This window comes from Petaurus breviceps, unplaced genomic scaffold (genome assembly GCF_028583685.1).
Source record: "Petaurus breviceps papuanus isolate PSGF00001 unplaced genomic scaffold, PetGlider_PUasm1.0 118, whole genome shotgun sequence".
Taxonomy (NCBI): domain Eukaryota; kingdom Metazoa; phylum Chordata; class Mammalia; order Diprotodontia; family Petauridae; genus Petaurus; species Petaurus breviceps.
In genome coordinates this window covers 23,336,412-23,361,817 of record NW_027185616.1, presented here as the reverse complement: position 1 = coordinate 23,361,817, position 25,406 = coordinate 23,336,412, and the positions used below count along the sequence as shown (strand labels likewise).

The 25,406-nt window shown below is 36.1% G+C and overlaps 1 long non-coding RNA gene across 1 annotated transcript in view; it reads right to left on the bottom strand.

Moving 5' to 3' along the window:
- The window catches only part of LOC138161502 (uncharacterized), a 27,262-nt gene extending 4,424 nt beyond the window's left edge, over positions 1-22,838 (bottom strand). Inside the window, exons 1-4 of the long non-coding RNA XR_011168400.1 lie at positions 22,726-22,838; positions 17,082-17,190; positions 4,322-4,489; positions 3,717-3,768 (exon numbers count right to left, since the gene is read on the bottom strand). This is a non-coding gene — a long non-coding RNA (uncharacterized lncRNA). The remainder of the gene's footprint in view (positions 1-3,716; positions 3,769-4,321; positions 4,490-17,081; positions 17,191-22,725) is intronic.
- Between the last annotated feature and the right edge of the window lie 2,568 nt (positions 22,839-25,406).

The window sequence follows — 25,406 nt, the reverse complement described above, 5'->3', positions numbered from 1 at the left end:
ATCATATCATATCATATCATATCATATCATATCATATCATATCATATCACATCACATCATATCACATCACATCATATCATATCATATCACAATATATTTTGATGTAATATGATATTATGTAATGTGATAACATAATATAGTATAATTACTATAATATGACATGGCAAACATGACGTGACATGACATGACATAATATAACATAAACATAACTTGGCAATATAATTGTAACAGGTAAAATTTTTAATCCCTGTGTCTATCCTTTCCTACCACCCGTTGTTTGAAGGCTTGATGAATTTCACATGAAGAGCCAGAGGAAAGAGGTTGTTAGGAAGATAATAGTGATCTGTTATGTTTCTATCATATCCTGTTCCTCCCTACCCCCAATATTTAGTAAAAGATACAATGGAAAATTCTTTTTACCTATTATTGATCTGCTTAGTCATTTCTCCCCTTAATTGTGGCTCCTGTTTGGAGTTTAAATCTAAGCAAGGATTTTTTTTAAAAAGAACTGATCACTAATTTTCCCCATCTACAACCAATTTTTCTTTTAATATTGTTTTATAGAAATGGCAAAACTGCCAATACAGTGAAAGGAAATAATTATGGGTATTTGTAGGGCATTTTCTTTTCTTTGAGGCAGGTTTATCCACTGAAGGAGCAAACTCATGAAATGCCAAAACAGTATTAGCCCTGAGAATACATTAACTGGTAATGGGATGCTCGGAGCTCCATGGTAACTATTATTAGTAGAATTCAAAATATATACTTTTTGAATTAAGATTCTAATCTCTTTTTAGGAAACATAGCATCCATAGAATTAGATCAGATGATAAAATAAGAAAGACTATTGCTTTATTATCAGGCTATGTCCATAGTTAATGCTTTCTTTTAGATATGCTAGTGTTCTTTTTCTCTTTATTTCCTTTCTCATTGGAAGAATATAGAATTGCATGCTTACTGTCTGTTGGGGGAAAGTATGTGGTGATAAAGCAGGAAAAGTATTACATTTCAGCTCATAAAGTTTATTATGTCCTCAGAGTAAGGCATAAAAATGAAATTTACTCTATAGCTTCTTCATGAAATAAACTCAGTAGATAAATCTTTTGATGTCTTCATTTAATTAGGTGGGAGTCATCTTCTCCAAGTCAAGTCTCAGAGTTCTATCCAAAGTCCTCTTGAACTGAGTAGGGAGTCATTATTGATGTTCATCTAGGAATAAGGGATATGAATAGCATGCTTCCATAAGTGTAACCATTCCTGAAGCAGGCTTGACTAACATTGTGCTCTCGTAAAGGCATGTAGACAGGAAAGGAGACTTTGGACTGTGAAGGATGTGGGAAGATGGACCTATACAACATATACAGTGATGAACTGGTAGGAAAGGAATCAGTGAGTTTTACCACCAATTTTTCATGCTAGTAGCAGCAATTCAGGCTTAGACTTTTGGAAAAGGTGAATTATTTGTCCATATCAGGGCCACATATTCTTCTCAACAATCCTTTGATTACCACCTCTGATAGCATGAACAGCAACTAGCGTATCAGATTATACCACATTTTCTGCACCTTTCCACTCACCATTCCTAGGTCTGACCTGATAAGGATGCAGAGTAGGTGGTTACTTATGAAATTTGACTTTAGAATTCTCTATCCAAAATATTTCCCTATCTGGACTTGCCAAATTTCCAGGAATGACAAGATTAAGAATTAACTCCCTTGGTCTCAAAGGTTTCTTTGCTTTTATGAGGGTTTTTTTTTTGAAATGCAAATCCCTGGAGACTATAATGTATCCAGCTATTATCAGTTAACAGTTTAATAGAGATTAGTTAACACTGAACATTAGAGTTAAACTTAGAGATATACCTAAAATATTGAAGATGGAAACAAGAAAAGTTAAACTGTAGAAGTTAAAGGATTCAGCAGAAACAGAGAAGAAAGCAGTGGAGCTTGTGATAGAAGGAGAGAGAAGGTGATCTAGGGGTTGGGTAGTCATGATGGTTTCAAACCCATGAATCCAACTGAATCCTGCTTCCTATGGAGTTGGGCAAGAAATGTCAACTATCTGCTTGCCCAAAGCTTCAATTAAATTCCAGAAAGTGGATGAAATGACATTCTATCCATTTACCACTAGGGACTGTGGGTTTTATAGTGACTGTGTCCCTTTACTATTGAAGTGAGGTATTAATAATAATTTGTAATTGTATTTAATTAATAAGAAGAGTTGTCCCATTGGGCATAAGATAACTCAGCCAAACCAAGAGAGTTCCAGGTCTCACTCAAAGGGAAAATTCACTAAAGTCTCTGATGTATCAAGCTGTGAATGGAGAAATGATTGAGCTTCTACATGTTGCTTTCTTCCCAGTCTTTGTCTCTTCAGGAAGTCTGAAGAGAGCTCAGAATGGTGTGTCTTCTTTCTTAATGCTGAAAACTAGAAGAATCTAGATTTTTTTTTCTCCCACTCTTGCCAACTTTCTCTGCCCCTCACCCAGGTATGGAGTATTGAGTACTTGGTCTCCACCAATGAGGAGAAAATCCCATGTCATTGGAGTTTTGAGCCTAGGGTTACACTTGTATTTTTAGCTGTCAGTAACTTCTCAAACTTTCTCATTGCAATATCATATCTCTTTGAAGCTGGATTTTCAGCACTTGGTGTGATAAAAGGCAAATACCATGCTAAAATCAATATGCAAGGGGTGGCTAGGTGGCACAGTAAGTAAACTGCTGGCCCTGGAGTCGGGAGGACCCGAGTTTGGTTCCTGAGACACTTAACACCCACACAAAAATACTAGCCGTGTAACCTTGGGCAAGATACTTAACCCCAAATTGTCCTCCAAAAGGCAAAAAAAAAATCAATATGCGACAAGAAATGAGGGGGTGGTATTCAATTTAATTATAAGGTTTGAGAAGCTGTATAGTGCCCAACAGGGACACACATTCCATCAGTAATAGTGGTTATTTGAGAATAAAATTGGGGGCAGCTAGGTGATGCAATGAATAGAGCACCATTTCTGGAGTCAGAAGGACCTGAGTTCAAATGTGGCCTCAGACACTTCACACACTTACTAGCTATGTGACCTTGGGCAAGTCACTTAACGCCAATTGCCTTGCTTTCTCCCCTCCAAAAAAGAAAAGAATGAAATAAAAATATTGTTTTCTTTCAATGTATGTGTATCATTTTTTCAAATGGCTATTAAGTTGTTAGAACATAAATTCTATGTCACTTTGCCAAAGAAAGAAACACTAGTACTAAAACTGTATTTTTAGGTTCAGGTCTGACAGAAATAATTTTATATAAATTATCATTAATCTATATCAAAGCCACGTCTAGCTTGGAGACAGAAATGGCCAAAGTAGCATGTCTTCTGATATGGCTGCCCAAGAAAACTTCAGGTAACATGTATGGGAATCTTAAGAAGGAAAAGATATCTTGCAATTCAGCCCAAGTTAATATTTCAGAACTGAGCAACCAGTTCACTATCCCATTCCATCTCTAGCAATCCCCTCAATTGAGAGTTTTGATACAAAGGACCACCTCCTGTCCTGTGATATATTCATCTTTTCTCAATGAATAAGAATAATTTCAGGTGGGCAAAGAGGAAACTGACTGTCTTAGATGAGTCAAATAACCAGAAAACTTCAGGGGAAGGAAGGCAATAACATAAAGAGGACAAAGAGTATTTATTGTTAAAAGTTTTGGGACATCCTCAATCCACTTACCTAAGAAGAACCTTCTGTCCAAGGTACTTAACCAAGAATTTTAGGAAGGGCTCTAGAGAAAAAAAATTAAGCACTTAATATTTACTAAAAAATGAATAATTACAATAATATTTAATATGTACTAAAATATTTCTAAAGAAATAAAAAATTAGTTTTCATAATTTTTAAAAAAGTTATGTATTTTATTTTTTATTAATTTTGACTTCCAAATTCTCTCCCTCGCTCCCACCTCTCCCTCACCCACCAAGAAGCCAATCAATGTATCAATTATACATATGAAATCATGTAACACGTATGTCCAAAAGCTTTAATAACTTTCAAGCTTCATATTATTTGGTCAAGTAATCAAGCATTTACTAAGTGTCCACTATCTTCCTAAGTACTGTGCTTCTACTAAAAATACAAAGAAAGGCAAAAAAAAACCAAACCCAGTCCCTGCTTTCAAAGAGCTCACAGTTTAAAAAAGGCTCTCTCTATGTGTGACTATATGCAAAGAACTAAATGCAAACAAGATTTTTACAGGATAAATTGGAGTTAACCATAAAGGGAGGGCATTAGCATTGATGGAGTTCTGGAAAGGCTTCTTGTAGAAGTGATGATTTTACCTAGCACTTGAAGGAAGCCAGAACGCAAAAATGAGGAAGGAGATCATTCCAGGCACAGAAGTCAGCCAGTGAAAATGCTCAGAATCAGGAGATGGAGTCTGATGCAAGAAACAGCAAGAAGTCCAGTATCACAGGATGATGGAGTAGATGAAGTAAGGTTTAAGAAGACTGGAAAGATAGAAAGGGTTTAAGTTAGGAAGGACTTTAAAAATCAGAGAATTTTTATATTCTTTCCTGGAGGTAATAAGGCGCCATGAGTGTTTACTGAATGGAGAGGTAGGGGTGGGGTGTGACATGGTCAGACATCTGCTTTAGAAAGATCACTTTGACATCTGAATGGAGGTTGGCCTGGAGTGAAAGAAAACTTGAGGCAGGGAGACCAACCGGTAGGCTATTTGTACTAATCCAGGCATATGGGACAGCTAGGTGGCACAGTGGATAGAGTGCGGGGCCTGCAGTCAGAAAGACCTAAGTTCAAATCTAGCCTCAGACACTCACTAGTTATGTGACCCTGGTCAAGTCATTTAGCCCTGTATGCCTCAGTTTCCTCATTTGTAAAAGGAGCTGGAAAAGGAAATGGCAAGCCCCTCCAATATCTCTGCCAAGAAAATCTCAAATCAGGTCATAAAGAATTGAATACAACTAAACAAATACTGAAAAAAAACAACTGATTAAGGCCTGCACCTGGGTGGTGGCAGTGACAAAGGACAGGAGCTCTATCTTTCTATTTATAAATCGTTAGATATGAATTATATGACTGAACTTGACAATAGATTAATGCAACTAGATGTTGATATTATTTACTTACTATGCTCAAGTTAATTTTGTGCTAAGTGTGCTAAGCCACTGTAAAGTAGGAAACTAGATAAAATCACTTAGAAATTAAGGAAAAGGGGACAGCTAGGTGGCGCAGTAAATAGAGCACCAGCCCTGGAGTCAGGAGGACTCGAGTTCAAATCCAGCCTCAGACGCTTGACACAATTACTAGCCATGTGACTTTGAGCAAGTCACTTAACCCCAATTGCCCTCCAAAAAGCAAAATAAATAAATAAATAGATGGATAGATAAATAAATAGATGAATAAATAAACAAACAAATAAATAAGGAAAAGATAAAAAATAGTTTACGTCCAACATCCAGAAGAATATAAGTTCCTTAAGGGCAGGATACTTTCACTTTTTCATTGTAACTTCTCCTCATGTCCCATAAGGCTTTTCATATGGTAGGTGCTTAATGAATGAATGACTGGATGAATTGAGTATAGGGAGGTATTTTTAACTCGTTTCAACAGTTTTATGTCTAGTACTAGGAGATCTTAATCTTGAAAAATAAAATGTGATAAGCTTATAAATAAGACATATTAATTATATTCAAATAAGTCAGAAGGTAAGTTCTCTTTTTTTTAAAAAAAGGAAAATAACTAATAATTAAGATGCTAGGAGGACTTGAAATGATTAAAAATAGATTTCCTAAGACAGAAGTAGGCACTCTCCCAAAATATTTTGAAAGAGCATCTACAAATTTCTAGTTTTTTAGTGGAAAAACATTATATGCATAGAAAATGATCAGTAAAGTTCAGTCTGTTGAATAAATATCCACCTACACCTGATTTGAAGAATCTTTCCTAGAACTCTACTTTTCCCTCCCACAGTTCAAAAGATTGAGTGTTTGAGTGGAGAGGACATAAATGAATGGAAAGATTAAAAAAAAAATCCATACCAAGGCTTTTCATTTCTATTAAGTAGGAAAATAAAACCCTCTCTTAAAATAAAATAAATTTAAGTTAAAAATTCTAAATTTTGTGATTGGTCTACCCATGGCTATCACAATGCTTATTGTAGGTACTAAACAGACATTGTAGCCTTTAGAAGGCTGACTAGTTGAAGGAGACCCAAGTCAGTTTTCAAAAGGCAAAACAAGAGAGCAAGTACCTAGATCCTAGGACATAAACACTTTCCAAGAAGAATTTGCCTTTGCTGAATTGTGTGTTGTAGTAAGATCATATGGAAAGGGCAGACAGATGGTACACAAAAAAATAGTGAGTTGGGCTTAGATTCAAAAAGACTCATTTTCCTGACTTCAAATCTGACTAACTACTTAGCTATGTAACCCTGGGCAAATCACTTAACCCTGTTTGTCTCAGTTTCCTTATCTATAAAAATGAGCTGGAGAAGGAAATGGCAAACCACTCTTGTATCTTTGGCAAGAAAACCCCAAATAGGATCATGAAGAATTGGGCATGACAACAAGAAGATCATAAGCATAATTATTCTCCTGTAAACAGAGTAGAAATGGACTCTACTGGTTGAATGTGTACCTAATGGACTACGTAATTAACCCATATAAAGGAATCAGATACAGATAAATGAAGATTTCTGAGCCTCTTGTCCATCTGCTTCTCGACTTCTTTTTCTTTGTGAATGGAAAGGAGAAGCAGTATACAGGGGATTGAGTGTTGGACCTAGGCTCATAGGATCATAGATTTAGAGTTGGAATTTAGTGCTCCAGAGATTACATAATTCAGTTTAGAGTGGGGGAGATCCAGGTTCAAATCCTGTATGATGTTTAGGAGCTGTATGACCTAGGGCAAATCACTTAACATCTGTGATTCTCAGGAAACTTTTTTTATTGGAAACTTTAAAAAAATATAACCTTTCCCTCCCAAATATACCCTTTCTTCTCATATACACAGTCAGCTATCCCAGTAACAAAGAACAAAAAGAGAGAGAAGGCACCTCAGAAAAATTAATACTACATAAATGTCTGACTGTAACTATGTTTCACATTCATACCTCATCTCTCCAAAGAAAGGGAAGGAGATGTATTTTCTCATCCATGTTTCAGGTTAAAGGTTGGTCATTATAATTGTACATTATAGAGTTTTTGTTACTGTTCATTCCATTTACATTGTCACGGTATTTTATGGTGTTTTCCTAGCTTTGCTTATTTCACTTGGTATCGGTTGATATAAATCTTCCTATGTTCCTCTGTGTTCTTCAGATTCATCATCCATTAAGGTACGATGATGTTATCTTTCATTCACATATGACAATCTGTGGGTATTTACGTGCTATGGTAAATAGTATATATGGGTATATATGGCATGTGGTTTTCTGACTTTTACCTCCTAGGAGTATATACCTAGCAGCAAGATCTTTTCATCCAATGTTATTTTAATCACCTTCTTAGCAGTGTAATTTGACATTGCTTTCCACAATACTTTCAGTCACTTTCTTACCATAATTGAAATTGCTTTCCAGAAGCATTTTATGGCTTTATATTGTAGTAGGGTTATTTTTTAAACAGGTTGAAATAGCCTTTGTGGGGGGAGATCCTTCCTACATTGAAGAAATCATAGGCCATTGACATTAATGATTGTAACCTCTGCGTCTTAGATGTTAATAATTTTCCTCTGTTGGATGCTAAAGTGTTGATGATAGTTACTTCTTGATCTCTTGACTGGCAAATAGCAGCTGCTTGTTCAGCCAGTGAATAGTGAACCCTCAATGAAAAATTAGGATGCTTGAGACTTTAGAATAAAAAGCTAGCTATGCAAATTATTATAGGTCTAAGGTCTCATAGAATCATAAAATTTAGAGGAGAGAGGGATTAATCTATCCTCCCCCCATATTTTTCATCTGAAGGTGTTTAGACCAAGAGAATTAAAGTCACTTATCCACAGTCACTCAGGTAAAAAGTGTCACTTATACTTCAAACAAAATCTATTATTCACAGTGCCTCTAGAGCAGTGCCTAATATTACTCAATCAACAAGCATTTAACAAGCAGAAATGTGTACCAGGCATGGTGCTAGGTTCTAATACGTGGAACATTGGATAGAGTGTTGGGTCTGGAGTTTGGAAGAACTGAGTTCAAAACCGGTTTCAGATACTACCTGTGAGACCCTGCAAAAGTCATTTATCCTCTCAGCGTTAGTTTCCGCATCAGTAAAAACTATCTCAGAGAGTTGCTATGAACATCAAATATGATTTTTATAAATACATGCATATATAGTACATACAGATACATAATATATATTTATATACACATATATCTCTTTTCAAACTGTTGATGAATATTAAGGAGACTAAAATAGATAAAACTATAAATACCAAATTGTTCAAGAGTATTATTGGCAGCAACCTCAAATCAAATTTGAATAGTAGCTATTCAACATGTCACTATAACAATTTATTAATGATTAGATAGGAGCAGAAAACTGTTATCTACTTTCTTGCCTCCAAGTGTTATATGGTATGAATTATGGAATATCAGAATTTTAGGAGAATTATTGTTACGCATGATCCAAAGAGGAATGGAAAGCTTAATCACAGGTAGAAGAAGGCTGACTCATATTTACCGTTAACTCACGCATGAGAAGCATCATAAAATCAGTCAGTAAACATTTATTAACCTCTTACTGTGTATTAAGCACTGGAGATACAAAGTAAGGCAAATGATAGTATCTGCTCTCAGAAAGCTCACAGTCTTATGGTGGGGACAAGGTTTAAACAGCAATATACAATCTATATACAGAATAAACTGGAGACAATAAATGGAGGGAAGGCACTGGAATTAAGGGGGAGGTGCTGGAAAAGGTTTCCTATAGAAGAGGAGAGTTATTATGGTTGTCCATCCTTTGTTTCTGAAGAGGATCAATGACAGAGGCAGAGTTGAATAAAGTCATCAGACTCTCTCTCTTTTCTAGAGTCATCAAAGTCCAGTGGCAGGACAAAAGTCAAGATAATTGGCAATGGCCTGGGATTTTAAGGATGCCAGGGAAGACCAGGGGCACAGACGAGGAAGGCAATCAGTTAGTCAGGAAATAGAGTGTCCTCTTAGAGGAAAAGCACAGAGGTCATTATCACTGGATTGTATGTCAGAATTGCAGGGATATAAAAAGACTGGAAAGCTGGACAGGAGGCAGGCTATGAAGGACTTTGAATACAAAGCCAGAATTTTTATATATGATCTTAGTGAGGAGCCACTGGAGTTTATTGAGTAGGGCTGGGTTTTAGGAAGACCAGTCTGAAAACTTAATGGAACACAAACTGGAGTGGGGAAAGCCTTGAGGCAAAAAACCAACAAGAAAGCTATTATGAAAGTCTGGGCATGAACTGACAAGAACCTACAGTACGACAGTAGCATTGTCAGAGGATAGAAGGAGGCAAGGTCTGACAGGTGTTAATGAAAGGTAAAATCAATAGTACTGGAAAGTTGATATTGTCAAAAGCAAGCAGGACCAGAAAAGGATGTGGGCTCAGCATAGTGAGAGTGTGGGATAACTGATGCTGAATTGGTGTCTATGAATTATTATTTTTTTTAAACAGAGGAACAGTCTAGCAGATTGGGTGCCTTCTTTGTGGTAGATTCATGAAAAGATACAAACATGAATCACACAGGATAAGAGGGTGTGAATGAAATGAACTGTAGAACAGGGGAAGGAGACTCCACTCTGATAGATCACAGATGAACTAAAAAACTGAAATAAATGGGGATGGCTAGGTGGTGCAGTGAAGAGAGCACCGGCCCTGGAGTCAGGAGGGCCTGAGTTCAAATCTGGTCTCAGACACTTAAAACAAAAACTAGCCATGTGACCTTGGGCAAGTCACTTAACACCAATTGCCCTACCTTCCCCCCTCCAAAAAGCAACAAAAACAAATAAGTTTAGTGTTCAATTTACCTTTAAACATTTATGTTACAAATATAACTTTAGAGAGAAGTAATAAAATATTCAAGTATCTCTATTTAGCTGAAAGAAGTTAATTTCAAACATTCTCATTTTTCTTCAAGGCTCAGTCTAATGAGTGAAGATACTGAGACAATGTTATCTTTGCTTTTATTTAGTTTTTCATACTGTGAAGCATGCTCCAATGCAGATGCAAAAGAACTGCTTAGTAGGGAGAGAATGAAACAGTGGCCAGCGTTACTGGTTTTTTAGTGCCATTCCTGCATAAATATGTAATCTTTTACAAATGAAAACAAAGATCAACCAAAAGTTCCCAAAAGAAAGATTACTAGTGAATTTACTCCAATTGCCAGTGAATGCATCATAGTAGTTACTTAACACAGAATGGATAAGCAAAATAAAATTGGTTAGCTTGTGTAAAATTTCAAAATGGGGACAATGTATCAGTCAATGTAGGCTCATGGCACAAATGAAATAAAAATCAACAACTTTCCTTAGTATTCTTGGCGTCCTAGAGTATGGAGACAGTTGACATTGTCTTTGACACATACTTTCTGTTTTTGAGAGGTCATTGGGGTCAGAGAAAAAAAGGTCTAGTCTTCCATCTGCTGCTCAAATGACCTGAAAATGACGGGGTATGTTTTAAGATGCTTTTGAGAAATATGAGTGAAGAGCCATATGCATTTCTAAAAGTTGTTGCAAGAGAAATCAGTTTTTATTTAAAAAAAAAACAGTTCATTAAATGGAAGGCTCTTGGACAAGTTGTGATTATACAGGGGAAAAGTCAAAGGCATTTTTATATTATTGTGAAATATACCAGGGTTTTTGCTGTTGTTCTTGCTTTTTGGAGGGGTAGGGCAGGGCAATTGGGATTAAGTGACTTGCCCAAGGTCACTGGGCTAGTAAGTGTTAAGTGTCTGAGGCTGGATTGGAGCTCAGATCCTCCTGACTCCAGAGGTGGTGCTCTATTCACTGTATCAACTAGCCACCCCTACTGGTTTTCTTATGACAAAATGTTTTAAAGGATCTTTTTCCAAGTGATGTTTCCTCCTCAGTTTCCTCATTTGTGAAACAAGGCGGAACAGACTAGATCAACAAGGTCAGTGAATTCCATCCCATTCAGGAGTCCTATCCTTTCTGATATTAAAGTCTATCATTATTTTATAAACCCATAAGGGTCAGTTTCCAATAGGACCAGTATCTAAATTTATGTCTACCTATATCCATATCTATCTCTACATTCATATTTATCTATCTATAGTTACGGGCTGTATAGCATATAATTTATAAATATTTCTATACAAATGTTACATTTAGCATGACGTTTTGAAAATGAGAGTAAAAGATATATAGTTATAGATAGCAAGGTATTATATAATTTTATACAACATAAACATATCTATAGATCTCTTGTGAAAATTATGTAATTTCAAAAAAGCATTCTCTCTTTTTTCGAGAAGTATTTTTGACTCAGGTAGACTAGATTAATTTGGTGTAAAGGATCAAGCCTTTTCTGCCCCTCTCCTGGGTAAAAGATTAACCTAAAAATAACAGCAAGTCTCTTGGGGAAATTTGTTAGTAAAAAGAATGATCTCTTTGAAAGCTTTCTATGCATTTGGTTGTCCTGGTTCTTATTCCCTAAAGTCAAGAGTGTAAAGGAAAACATTGTCAACAACCAGGCTAGATCCCTTGGGATAATTTTCTTTCTTTTCTTTTTTTTTTAAGCAATCAGGGTTAAGTAACTTGCTCAAGGTTACACGACCAGTTATTTCTGGGTGTGGTGCTGAGTGTCTGAGCCCGGGATTCGATCTCCAGGTCATCCCAACACTGGAGCTGGTGCTCATACTCGCTGAGCCACCTGGCCCCCCCTAAGCAATTGGGGTTAAGTAACTTGCTCAAGGTTACACAGCCAGGTGTGGGATAATTTTCGCTAGTGGAAAATATTTTCCTCCAAGATTTTCTGAAATTAAGGAAAGAATAACTCTTGTAATTATACTGTTGACAAGGAGATTATCACCATTATTTTCTGATACCTTCTATTATTCTTTTCAGACAGAGGGGGAAAACCATATAAAGCATGGTATTTTGAGTAATGGAGGTGAAGTAAAGAGGATGGCTCTTTTTCTCAGTTTGTAGAAAAAGCAATCCAACGTTCATAAATTGTAGAATCGCAAAATCATAGAATGGAAAGATAATTCGTGGATCACTTAGTTTAATATTATATTATTATACAAATTATGAATCCTATCTACAAAATTCTTGACCACTGGTTGTCCAGGAACCATTTAAACATCTTTGACGATAGGAAACACACTAAGGCAACCCAACTTACTTTTAAGTTCTAATTGTGAACATTTTCCGCCTTTTGTTGATCCCAATCTGCCTTCCTGTAACTTCTACCTGTGAGTCCTACTTGTACTACCTGAGGCCAAATAAGACTAATTACACTTTTACATACCATTCTTTAACTACTGGAACATTGCTCTGATGCTCTTCCCAGGACCCCCTGGTTTCTTCTCCAACATAAACAGCCCTTGTTCCTGTAATGGATCCTACTCCTCTCATCATCTGGACACACTCCCAGCTGATCAATATTCTTACCAAAACATGGCACCTGGAAATGAATGTCATCTTCCAGATGTCATCTAACTAGGCTGGACAACAGTGGGATTATCACTGTCCTCAATTTGAATACTATATTTTACCAATGCAAGGTAAGGTCACGTCATTTTGTCTGCAATATCACACCATTGCATCATATCATACATCACTGGAGCCCCTAGAAATTTCTCACATTAACTTCTTTAACTTTTCTTTAACCTTAACACCTGTCCTCTACTTAGCGCAATTTATTTATTTATATTAATTTACTTTTAGTTTTTAACATTCACTTCCACAGGATTTTGAGTTCCAAATTTTCTCCCACCCCAAGACATTGAGCATTTTGATTACCCCTTTCCCCAATCTTCCCTCCCTTCTAACACCTCCCCCTTTCTCTTATCCCTTTCCCTTCTATTTTCCTATACACCATTGCCAATGTATCTTATTTCTCAGTTGCATGTATAAACAGTTTTTAATATTTGTTTTTAAAATTTTGAGTTCCACATTCTCTCCTTTACTCCTTCCCCACCCACCCTCATTGAGAAGGTAAGCAATTTGATACAGGCCATACCTATGCAGTCATGAAAAACACTTCCATAACAGTCATGTTGTGAAAGACTAACTATATTTCCCTTCATCCTATCCTACCCTCTGTCCCTCCCAAAAAGTGTTTACTTCTTCTTTCCCCTTACCCCCATTTGCCCTCCCTTCCACCATCCCCTCCTCTCTTATCTCCTTCCCCCCTACTTCCCTGTAGGGTAAAATAAATTTCCATGCCCAATTGAGGATGTATGTTATTCCTGCCTCAAGCCAAATCCTATGAGAGTAAGGGTCACTCATTCCCTCTCACCTCCCCTTTATTACTCCCCCCCACTGTAAAAACTTTTTTTGTCTCTTTTATGTGAGATAATTTACCCCATTTTACCTCTCCCTTTCTCCTTCTCCCAGCATATTCCTCTCTTGCCCCTTAATTTTATTTTTTAGATAGTATCACTTCATATTCAACTCACCCTGTGCTCTCTGTCTATATATACATATATATGTATATATATATATATGTATATGTGTGTACATATATATTTGCAATATTCTCTCCCTGACCTGTAAACTCTTGATTTTGGCTATAATATTTCTAGGAGTTTTCCTTTTGGGATCTCTCTCAGGATGCAATCAGTAGATTCTTTTAATTTTTATTTCACCTCCTGGTTCTAGACTATCAAGGCAGGTTTTTTTTTAAAAAAATAATTTCTTTTTTTTTAAAGCAAATCAGGGTTAAGTAACTTGCTCAAGGTTACACGACCAGTTATTTCTGGGTGTGGTGCTAAGTATCAGAGCCCGGATTCGATCCCAGGTCATCCCAACTCTGGGGCTGGTGCTCTTACTCACTGTGCTACCTGGCCGCCCCTTAAAATAATTTCTTGAAAGATAATATCTAAGCTTTTTTTGACCATGACTTTCAGATAGTCCAATAATTTTTAAATTATCTCTCCTGAATCTATTTTCCAGGTCAGTTGTTTTTCCATGAGATAGTTCACATTGTCTTCTCTTTTATCATTCTTTTGGTTTTGTTTTATAATTTTTTGATTTTTATAGAGTCTTTAGCTTCTATTTGCCCTGTTCCAATTTTTAAGAAATTATTTTCTTCAGTGACCTTTTGGACCTCCTTTTCTATTTGGTCAATTCTGCTTTATAAGGCATTCTTTTCCTTTTTGACATTTTAGACCTCTCTCCATTTGTGTTAGTCTATTTTTAAGGTGTTATTTTCTTCAGTATTTTTTGGGGTCTCCTTTAGCAAGCTGTTGACTCATTTTCCATTATTTTCTTTCATTGCTCTCCTTTCTCTTTCCAGTTTTTCCTCTATTTTTCTTATGCTCTTTCATGGCCTGGGACCAATTCATATTCTTCTTGGGAGGTTTTGGATGTAGGGGCTTTGACTTTTTTGTCTTCTTCTGGTTGTATGTTTTGATCTTCTTTGTCACCAAAGAAAGATTCTATAGTCTGAGTTTTTTATGCTGTTTCCTCATTTCCCCAGTCATTCACTTAACTTTTTAACTCTGTTAAGGTAGGATTCTGCTTCCAGAGTGGGGTGTGTGGGTGCACTCGCCCAAGTTTCAGGGGTATTGTGCAGCTATTTTTAGAGATACTTCCAGGGACCTGTACGTTTTCAGCTCTTCTAAGGTGGTATGATCAAAAGTATGTACTCCTCTCTTAGCCTGTGCCCTGGTCTGTGAGTGATCACAAGCATTCTTTTCTGCCTTGGAACTGTGAAGAGGATTCCCTCTCCACTGCTCTCCATCATCTAGCACTCATCCTCACCCCAAGACCACCAGCCAGGACTGCAACCCAGATGGAAGCATGGGCAAAGCAAGAGAGTCCAGTCTCAGTGGCAGCAAAGAGATCCCTGAAATCCCCCTCTAATCAGCCACTCAATTTCCCCACTGTCTGTGGACTGAGAGCTCTAAAAGCAATTCCTGCTACTGCAGCCTCTACCACCCCAAGGGCTGGATCCTCACCAAACTCTTCTCTCTACCCTGGGGCTGGGGTTAGAAGGCACTCTTCTCTCCACCAGCTCCCACAGACCTTTCATACTGACCTTCCAAGCTGCCTTTAACATTTGTGTATTGAGAAGTCTAGAAATCACCATAGCTACCATTGACTCAGTTCCCTAAGACCTGCTCTGGCCCTGTCTGTGCCAGTGAGGCCCACACTGGACTGCACTCTTCTCTCAGACTGGTGCAATAAAAACTTTCCTGTTGACTTTGCAGTCTGTCTTGGGCTGGACATTTGTTTCTCTCTGTCATATTGTAGGTTCTGCTGCTCTAGAATTTATTTAGAAGTATTTTTACAGGTATTTTGGAGGAGTTTGGGGGAGAACTCAAGCAAGTTCCTGCTTTAACTCAGCCATCTTGGCTCTGCCCCCTACTTAGTGCAATTAGTTACTTATAACTCAAGTTATTTTTACTCATTAAATTTCAAAATGTTAATTATTAACTTCACTTTCCCATTCTAGCTTGTTGATAACATCTTATATACTAAATACACTCCTTAATATATTAGGTATTTCTAATTTGATAAGTATGACATCTATTTTTTTCATCCAAGTAATTAATAAAAATTAAGAACAAAATAGGTCTAAGGACAGCTAAAATCTTGCTGTGCTCCATTAGAAACTTCTATCCAGGCTGACAATGATTCACTAGTCAAATCATTGGGTCTGACCAATTGTTCTGAACCCTCTTACTTATATTATTATCTAGCCCTCATCTTCCCATTTTGTCCATAAGAATATCATGAAAGACTATTAAAATCCAGATGCAATATCTATATAGCATTCCAGTACATACAAAGTCTAGTGTCCTCAGGGAAAACTATAGGCCAGAAGTTATCAAACAACTTTAATCTCAGGAGCCCTTTATACTCTTAAAAATTACTGAGGACCTGAAACAGCTATTGTTTTTGTGGGTTATGTCTATCAACATTTATTGTATTCGAAATTAAAACATCTTAGTAGTATTGCAAAAATAGTTTTGAACAGGAGACCTTTTAATAGGTCTCTAGGACTCTCACAGTTCCCTGGACCACACATTGAGAGCCTCTAGGTTAGCCTAACATACTTTGTTTTCAATAAATCCATTGCATCTTTTTTTGTTTGTTTGGTTTTTTTTTTTGGAAGGGTAATTGGGATTAAGTGACTTGCCCAAGGTCACATGGCTAGTAAGTGTTAAATGTCTGAGGCAGGATTTGAACTCAGGTCTTCCTGACTCCAGGACAGGTACTCCATTCACTGCACCACCTAGCTGCCCCAATCCATTGCATCTTTTAGTAATTATTTCCTTCTAAGTGTTTAAAGATTATCCCTTCAGTAATTTAGAATTTTATTAGGTAAAATTCTTGTTAAACTTAAAGAATTTTACAAAGAAGTTATAACAAGTACATGGACCCCCGTTTGAAGTATCTGTTCTCTTTCCCTTTAATTAAGAAAGTTGAGACATTCGTCTGTTTGCATTCTTAGGATACTTCTCCCATTTGCTACAGTTCTTCAAAGATTACTGACAAGTACTTGACAATCAATAGTAGTTAAGTGGTAGAATGGATAGAATATGAACCCTGGAGTCAGGAAGACCTGAGTTCAAATTTGGCCTCACACATTTTTAGTTCTTTAACCCTGGGCAAGAGACTTAACTCTGTTTACCTCCATTTCCTCATCAGTAAAACGAGCTGAAGAGGAAAGAGGAATCCATTCCAGTTAGTTCTCAAAGAGAACAGAACACCAGAAGGGTGATGTCTTGACTTGCAAGTGAATTAGATTTAAGGGAGGCAGTTCTGTGCGAAGTCATCAGCCTCACTGTCTCTTGAAGAGTCATCAGAGCCCAGTGGGAAGACAGGTCAGGACTATGAAATGAAATAACAGCTTGACAGTAACATTGTTAGTCATAAGTTCTTTCAGTGACTTAGGACAGGTAATTCAGACCTTTTGAAAGCAGCTAAGGGCTTGCCTGCCGTCTCCTCTTGTGTCTTAGGTTTCAGTGCCTTCTTAACCATTTTCGTTCTTTTTCTGTCTTGTCCTAAGATCATTCTTCCTGATAGAGAGAACAGAAACAAAATAGAAGCTAAACAAATATGTCCTCTTGTCTTTATCCATTACCGTCCCCACTCTTAAGCCCCCATTCCAAGCACAGGCAGCCTTCCATCTCTGATGCTCTCCTTTACCCTAAATTAACTTTTTTAAATCCCCTTTTTATTTGTTTTTGGAATTTATTGCAAAGCTCAGCTCATGTAGCATTCCCCAAATTGTTCTCCTAGTGTCTTGCCAGCCTTTTGTGGTCATCTACAGTTGCTTGTCATTGCTTTCATTGTTTTATGTCTTCTGAAAAAAAAAAGAATTCATTCAAGAGCATAGTTCAGTCACACTGACCTTTTAGCTGCTTCCCCTCTTCTATGCCAAATCTGCCTTTTTATTTCATGACAATTCATTGAAATTGCTCTAGAGTTTCATTCCTGAGAGATTGCCCTTCTTCTGAAGTGTATTTTCCTCTTTTTTTATCTAAAAACTTTTGGATATCTGCTTGAACATCTAGGGTGCATGGAAAGGTATGCCTATGGTTCTCTTCTTCATCTATTACAAATATTGAGGACTGGGGTTACAGCCTCCAAACATTTCCGCCATTTCCACCTCACCCATTAGTTCCTATTTACCAGAATCAGAAACCGTTAATTAAAATGGAATAATGAAAATTATTTAGGGGTACACTAGTTTGACTCTCACTGGGATGTGATGTGCTATGGAGTCAACAAGTGTGTGGATAAAAGATTACTTTTATGCAAAATAAAGGTTGGATTCATTCCCAAGTATGAAAGTAGAATAGCAGGGTTGGTAACCTGTATTCCCTATTTTCATAATTGTATTTCAACATCATCCTATCTGTTTTATTATATGCTTTTAAAAACATTAGTCGTAGAATGGGTCCATACATTTTGTCAGACTGTCAAAAGGGTACATGTCACAAAAGATTAAGTATCTTTGTTTGAAAAACTGGGTGTAGGTTATATTCCAAAGGCATCCTTGGGAGCCCTAATGCCATACCTAAACTGGTCTTATCTTGGGAAATCTGTAGCCATGCAATCTATTTTGGAATAATTTTGGAATGAATTTTATCTTATTGAAAACTCATAGAGCTTTTGGGATCATTCTGGGCCAAATTTTTTTTTAGGGTTTATGCTGGCCTCTTTTTATATTCCCTAGACCCCCCCTGGAGAAGATACGACTTATTGTATTGAAGATTGAAGGTGGAGAAAAGTTTTCCTTCAGCCTAGTTAGTGCGTGGCTGAAATATACCACATGGATAATTAAACCACTCTCATGGCTCACCATTTCCTGGCATGCATTGATATAGTGTACACCACTTGATGCCTTTACCTGGGTGACAAGCTATTACTATACATGCATCAGGCTTCTCCATGGGAAAACAAATGTCCTACTTCTGATCCCATCTTATAGCCCTCCAGAGGAGGCAAAAATCCCCCATTTTTGGAAAAATATAAACATCAATAAGTAAACTCATTGCTTACGGCCATAGGGAAAGAAGGAGGAAATTAAGCCCAGGAAGGAATAGGACAGTGAGAGAAATTTCCTGCCTGATTAAACAGACTATTATGAGAGCTTTTTAAAGAAAGTAGGGGATGCCTCTAGGGTTTGAGCATAAGATTTCCAGTAGATTGGAAAAGGAAAATGCATCAAAAAATGGGTTGTAGAAAGAAGTTTAATGGAACAATGGATAACTTAAATGAATTTTCCCCCTCTCTGTAATGTGGAAAAACTGAGTGTCTGACTTCCCCATTAAGATATTAACCCTCCTCATATAAACATCACTCATTTTTTTATTCCTTTTGGTTTTCTTTTTCTCACCATATGCATTTCATTATAGATGTCTCCCTATCACATACACCATTCAACCCTTCAATCTTAGAAGGAAAAACTCAAGCAAAACCAACCAACAAAAAGATATATCTAACTGTATAGGGAACATTTCAGTCACTTAACCCTTCACTTTATGACTGGGGGAAGTGCATTAGCTCATTTGAGTAGATATTTCTCTGAGAACAAGGAAACTTTCCAAAGACCATCCAACTTTCCAAAAGATCTTTCCAAAGAAACTTTCCAAAAAGAAACTTTCCAAAACTTTTGCAAAGAAACTTTCCAAAAGAAACTTTCCAAAGATCATCCTTAGGATGATCATTTACTTCAATGAGTAAGATGATCATTTATTCGGATGAGTAAGAAGTTGATGGAAGTAGAAGGAATACAAAGCTTCAGGTACTTCCACCATCCATTCAAGGAGTCAGTTTTTTCATCTGTAAAATGGGGATTTTGTACTAGATGGCCTTTGCAGTCCCTTCTAGCTCTAAACATATGATTCTATGATATGCTCAACAGTAATTTGGACTCATTGCAATAAGGAATAGTCCATGCTCCATACTCCATGAAGTCAAGTTTAAATTTTGATTCTAAAATATTTGACATCATTATTTCCCCAAAGCACACATGAGGGAACAAATAGTCACAATGTGATGCAAGCAATGAAAATGACGAATGGAAATGTTAGTACAAGGTTTTGGACTTTGATTTTGTGATCCTTTTTTAAGTCAGTTATTCCATAAGCAAATATGTATCAAATTTACGGTTATTGAGCTTACATTTTCTGAACATTACAAAAAATAGAAAAGTTGTTTATATTGAATAAAGACCATAGGATTATACCTAGGATGATGTGCTTTTTTTGCATCATTAAAACAATCAAAATAGAATGTACTTCTCTGGATTTTTAAAGTGGCCTGAATTTGTATGTTAGAACTAATACTGTCTTTTATATATAAATATATATGTACATTTTAATATATGTGTATATGTATTGTGTGCATATATACATACATACATACACACACACACACACACACACATATATATATATATCAATCTGAGGAAATTCTATATTAGTTTGTGTTTATTGTTCCATTTAGATTTTTAACCCAAAGTCCATCCACTGGGAGCCAAGCAAAAGGATCTCCCACCCCAGGGCCCTTTTCTCCCTATCCCCAGCCACGCCTATTTATCACCAATAGAAAGAGAAGGAGCTAAAATTAACAGCTACTATCCTTCAGCTAATTTAGAGGACTTCTAATATTGACTATTTGCCCCACCTATGACATTTACTTTAGTTTTAATTCTTTGCTATTATAAAAAAAAGTACTGCTATAAAATTTTTGATGTATATAGGACATTTTTCTTATTAATGGACTTCTTGGGGTATAAACCTAGTAGTGGAATCTCTGCGCCAAATGGTATGGGCATTTACTAGCTTATTTGCATAATTCTAAATTGTTTCCTAAATTAGTTATGTCTAATAACAATGCACTAGTGCTCCTAAATTTCCACAACCCCTGCAATATTGACTATTTTCAGCTTTTGTCCTCCTTGCCAATTTTCCTTGCCAATATAAGAAATTTATATGAACAGGTATACATACACACACTTATGTATATATAATATAATGTAATGTAACATAATGTAACACAATATAATATAATATAATGTAATGTAATGCAATACAATACAACATAATATAGCATACTATAATATAATGTAATATAATATATTGTATAATGTATGGTTATTTATAATGTAATTATTATATAACATAACGTAATGTAACTTAACATAATGTAACAATATAATATAACATTAACAAAATGTAACATAATATAATATGACATGATATATATGTATACACACATACATATGTCATTAGGAAAGCTAAATCCAGAAAAGGAGATTGAATTTAAAAAACAGGTAACAGAAAACAAATTTTTTTTTCTTTTTGCTAATTAACGGTAACAAGATGCTGCTGACTACATCTAGAGCTAAAGAGAAATTGGAAAAGTATGTGGGAAAGTCATAAAAAGTGGGAATCAGGACAGATCATTAAGGAATATAAAAAATTATATGAACATATATATGTGATATTAGAGAAGTTAACTCTAGAAAAAGAGATTGAATTTAAAAGAAACTTAACAGGAAAACTTTTAGGTTTTTGTTTTTGTTTTTGCTAGTGAATGATAGAATACCGAATCATGGTATGAGTTTTTTTTTTCCACTTTTGGTTACACAGAAAATGTTAATAAACTGTGAATGTTTAATCAGAGCAACAGCCACTGGAAATGAAAGAGTAGAAAGTAAAGTTAACAGAGGTAACACAATGCCTGAAGGTTACTGAAAAGTTTAAATGGATTTATGTTTTCATTGATTTAGAAATTCATTCTAGTGATGCATGCTGAAACCCATCCTCTTATCTGAATCTCACAAGTTTGCCCTACTGGATCTACCCACTGTACTGGAGGCCTGCCTCAATTTTTGGTGATATCTCAAGAGTTGACAACTTATTATTCCCTGATGGTATATTTTATTCCTTTTTCTTCAAAATTTCTCATTAGTTGTATGTTAAAGTCTTTTCATGCATCCCTATACACCTTTCCATTGACCTTTGTGTCATAGTCATTTAAAATATCTTTAATGTTTCACTGTTACATTATAGTAATAACAGTAAAAACATTTTAATGAAAATATGGACCTTGATTTTCCTGGGAAAGGAGCTTTGCACTTACTTGAAGGCAATAGAGCCCATTTTCTACTCCAGGTAAACTCTGGGATCAGCTTACTGTCCGTGTATATGTTCTGTCCCTAATTTGTGTACTGATGGATAAGCTTTCTAAGTCAGAGTTTCTTAATCTGGAGTCCGTGAACTTTTTTAAAAGAATCCATATTTTGATAACTATATTTCAAAAGAGTTGATTTCCTTTGAAATTCTATGTATTTTATTTAATGCATTTAAAAATAATATTTTGAGAAGGGGTTTATATACTTTACTACGTTTCAAGACCCAACAAAAGTTGGGAAATTCTGATATAGACTTTGCATCCAAATGTATATAGTAACCTGGGAAATTGTTATGCTTCATCTACTTGGCACTGCTGTAACAGTAAACACCCTAGCATACCCAGGATGGCTGCTAGCATAGGTTCTTCGATCTGCTTTTCTAAAGGAAAGCAACTCAAAAAGGGTTAACAATCTTACTTTAATCAAACACATATATCATTCACTTAGTTCAGGGGAAAAAGTCAGCACCCTGAACTTCAGAGAATACAACAAAAATTATAAGCAGACAAAAATATAGACAGAGAAAATAACACAGTTCAGCAGACCAAGAGACAGGGCTTCTAACTGTCTGACTATGACATACATATATAATTAGTTACCAGAGAGAGAAGCACCAACATCTGGGTTTTCAAAACCAGGAGGCTCAACAGCTGCCCAGAGTCTCATCTGGCCAAATCACACAACTCTTCCCATAAGTGAGCTCCAAAGCAAAACCTCACCTCAGAGTATACATAGCTTTCTCCAGGGTTAGAGAACATCATAACCTTCATGACCCACTGCTTAATTACAAAGTAACAAAAGATGTGGGCCTTCCTAAAAGACAAGCTTTCCCTAAGCAAGCTTCTCTTGTTGGGCTCCAAGTAAGGCCCATTAAGGGGCAGAGAATATCTTCAAATTCCCTTACCATTACAATTTCCTGTGTGGATGTTCAGGCCAAGCTCGTCAGAATGATAATATATCTCTTTCTGGAGGCTCTGTGATAGTACGGCACCAATTTCAATCAGCATAATGTGATCTGCAAACAGAAACACCAGGAAGATGTCATCATCCATAGGAAATCCCTCTTCAAATCAGCCTCTGCCTCTGGATCAGGGTGGTATAGTAAGTAGAAGAGCAAGGAAAACACTTGCTTATGTCCCACCTCTGAAACATACTATGTTATCCCAGGCAAGTTACTTATCCTCTGTGATTTGGGTATAGCCTAGGCCTAAGATTGCAAATCACAGAGACAGTGTTGGTCTATATTGAGGGAAGAAGTTTCTTTACTTGGAGTTTCCTATGTTAGTGAAATCACAGGTAAAGTCCCAATCTCTATCCTGATATCTTTAGAGGAATTTGAAATGATATTAATATTTGCATACAACAAGATTAAAAAAGAATTTGTAAGGCAACGTTTTACTCTATAGAGTAAAATCTTTCAAAATAATCAATAAATAATATATCCAGTGAGATTTGGTATTGTTTGCAACTTCAGTCAATTGTGAAATGGTAAAGATATGGTCCATTTTTTAACTGTCACATATATGAATGTGTAAAGAGTCTCCTGGTTCCCAAAAAATACCTTCAGCAAAGATGTTCTTGATTTATGTATAAATAACTCATAAATATTTTGTATAAATAGTAGAGCAGTCATAAAAGTCAGTAGCTATATTCTCTGGGTCACTGTTTTTGGCATTAATAAGGTCTGAGATTCTCCCTCCCCCTGTAATGGGAATATAAAATTTTAAGATCTTCCCTGCCCTTAGACTAAAGTGCACCTGGAGCCTGGGGTGGGAGGCTTGTTTTTCAGTAGATACTTCTTGATTGGCCAGTGAGTCAATAAGGTTGTTATATTCTCTGAGCCAGGAGAAGGCTATATAAGCCCTGATGTGCAGCTTTGTTTTGGGGCTCACTTTGAGAAGTGTTCTGTGATTTGATCTGTATTCTGGGAAGCCGTTGTTGAGAGCCCCCCCCTCAGCTTTGAAAAACCCAGATGTTGAAACCCAGATGTTGATTTGGTATGGATGTAATGGTTGGACAGTTTGGAAACTGTCTACTTGATCTGTTTCTCTGTCTTGACAATTCTGTCTGTGTATTCTGAAGTTCAGGGTGCTGACCTTTTTCCCCTGAACTAGGTAAACGATCTATGTTTGACTGATTAAAGTAAGCTTGTTAATCCATTTAGAGTTGCTTTCCTTTATCAAAGCAGATCTAAGAACCTGTGTTGGCAGCCACCCTAGGGACACTGGGGTGCTTGCTGCTACACCCCCTAACATCTTTGATGTCTTCTTCTTCATCTGAATATGATATTCCTTCACACTTGCAATTGTGTCAACTCCAGTATAAATTTCCTCTACATTTGTTACAAGCTTTTCCTTCTTTGTTGTCTTTAGTGCCATTTCTACTTCTCCAAAATTCATTAGGTACTGAGATGTTAGAGTCTGAGGATGGACAAAAAAGATCAACAAATTAAAGAAAATGAAAATTATTTGGAAAAACTATTGTAAGACAAAGGCAATGGAATCCCATACTTTACTGAGTAGTATATTTTTAAAAAACATAGTATTTTAAAAATAATACGTATTTAGATTGATAGTTTTTCAAGGCATACAACTTGGATGGGTAGATCTTCCAAATGGAAGACACCATTTTATACTTTACTTATTCTTTCTTAATAGTCATGAGGACAGAAAAAAGGCAAATATGTAAATTACCTTGAGTATATTTGTATGTATATTTTTGTTTCTCTATGTGTATTAGGACTACCCTGGTAATTTATGGTTCAACTTCAATATTCAATAACATACTAGAACTACTTATAAAAAACCAAAAACAAAAAACTTTTTGGATATGAACAGGCAGTTTTCAGATGAAGAAATTAAAGCTATCTATAATCATATTAAAAATACTCTAAATCACTATTGATTAGAAATAAACAAATTAAAATAACTCTGACATACCACCTCATGTCTATCAGTTTGGCTAATATGACAGTAAAGGAAAATGATAAGTGTTGGGGAAGATGTGGGAAAACTGTGACACTAATGCATTGTTGGTGGAGTTGTGAACTGATCCAGCCATTCTGGAGAACAATTTGGAACTACACCCAAAGGATAATCAAATTATGAATACCCTTTGATCCAGAAATACCACTTCTATGTGTGTATCCCAAAGAGATCATAAAAGGGGAAAAGATCTACATGTACAAAAATTTATAATAGCTCTCTTTGTTGTGGCAAAGAAATGGAAATTGAGGGAATGCCCATTAGTTTGGGAATGGCTGAACAAGTTATGGTATATGAATGTCATGGAATACTATTGTGCTAAAAGAAATGATGAGCAGGTAGATTTCAGAAAAACCTGGAAAGACTTATATGAACTGATGCTGAGTAAAGTGAGCAGAACCAGGAGAAAATTGTATACAACAGCAACATTGTGCTATGATCAACTATGATTGACTTAGCTCTTATCAGCAATACAATGATTGAAGACAATTCCAAAAGACTCATGATGGAAAATGCTACACACCTCCAGAGAAAGAATTATGGAGTTTGCAGATTGAAGCATACTATTTTCACATTTTTTGTTGTTTTTCATGTTTTTTTT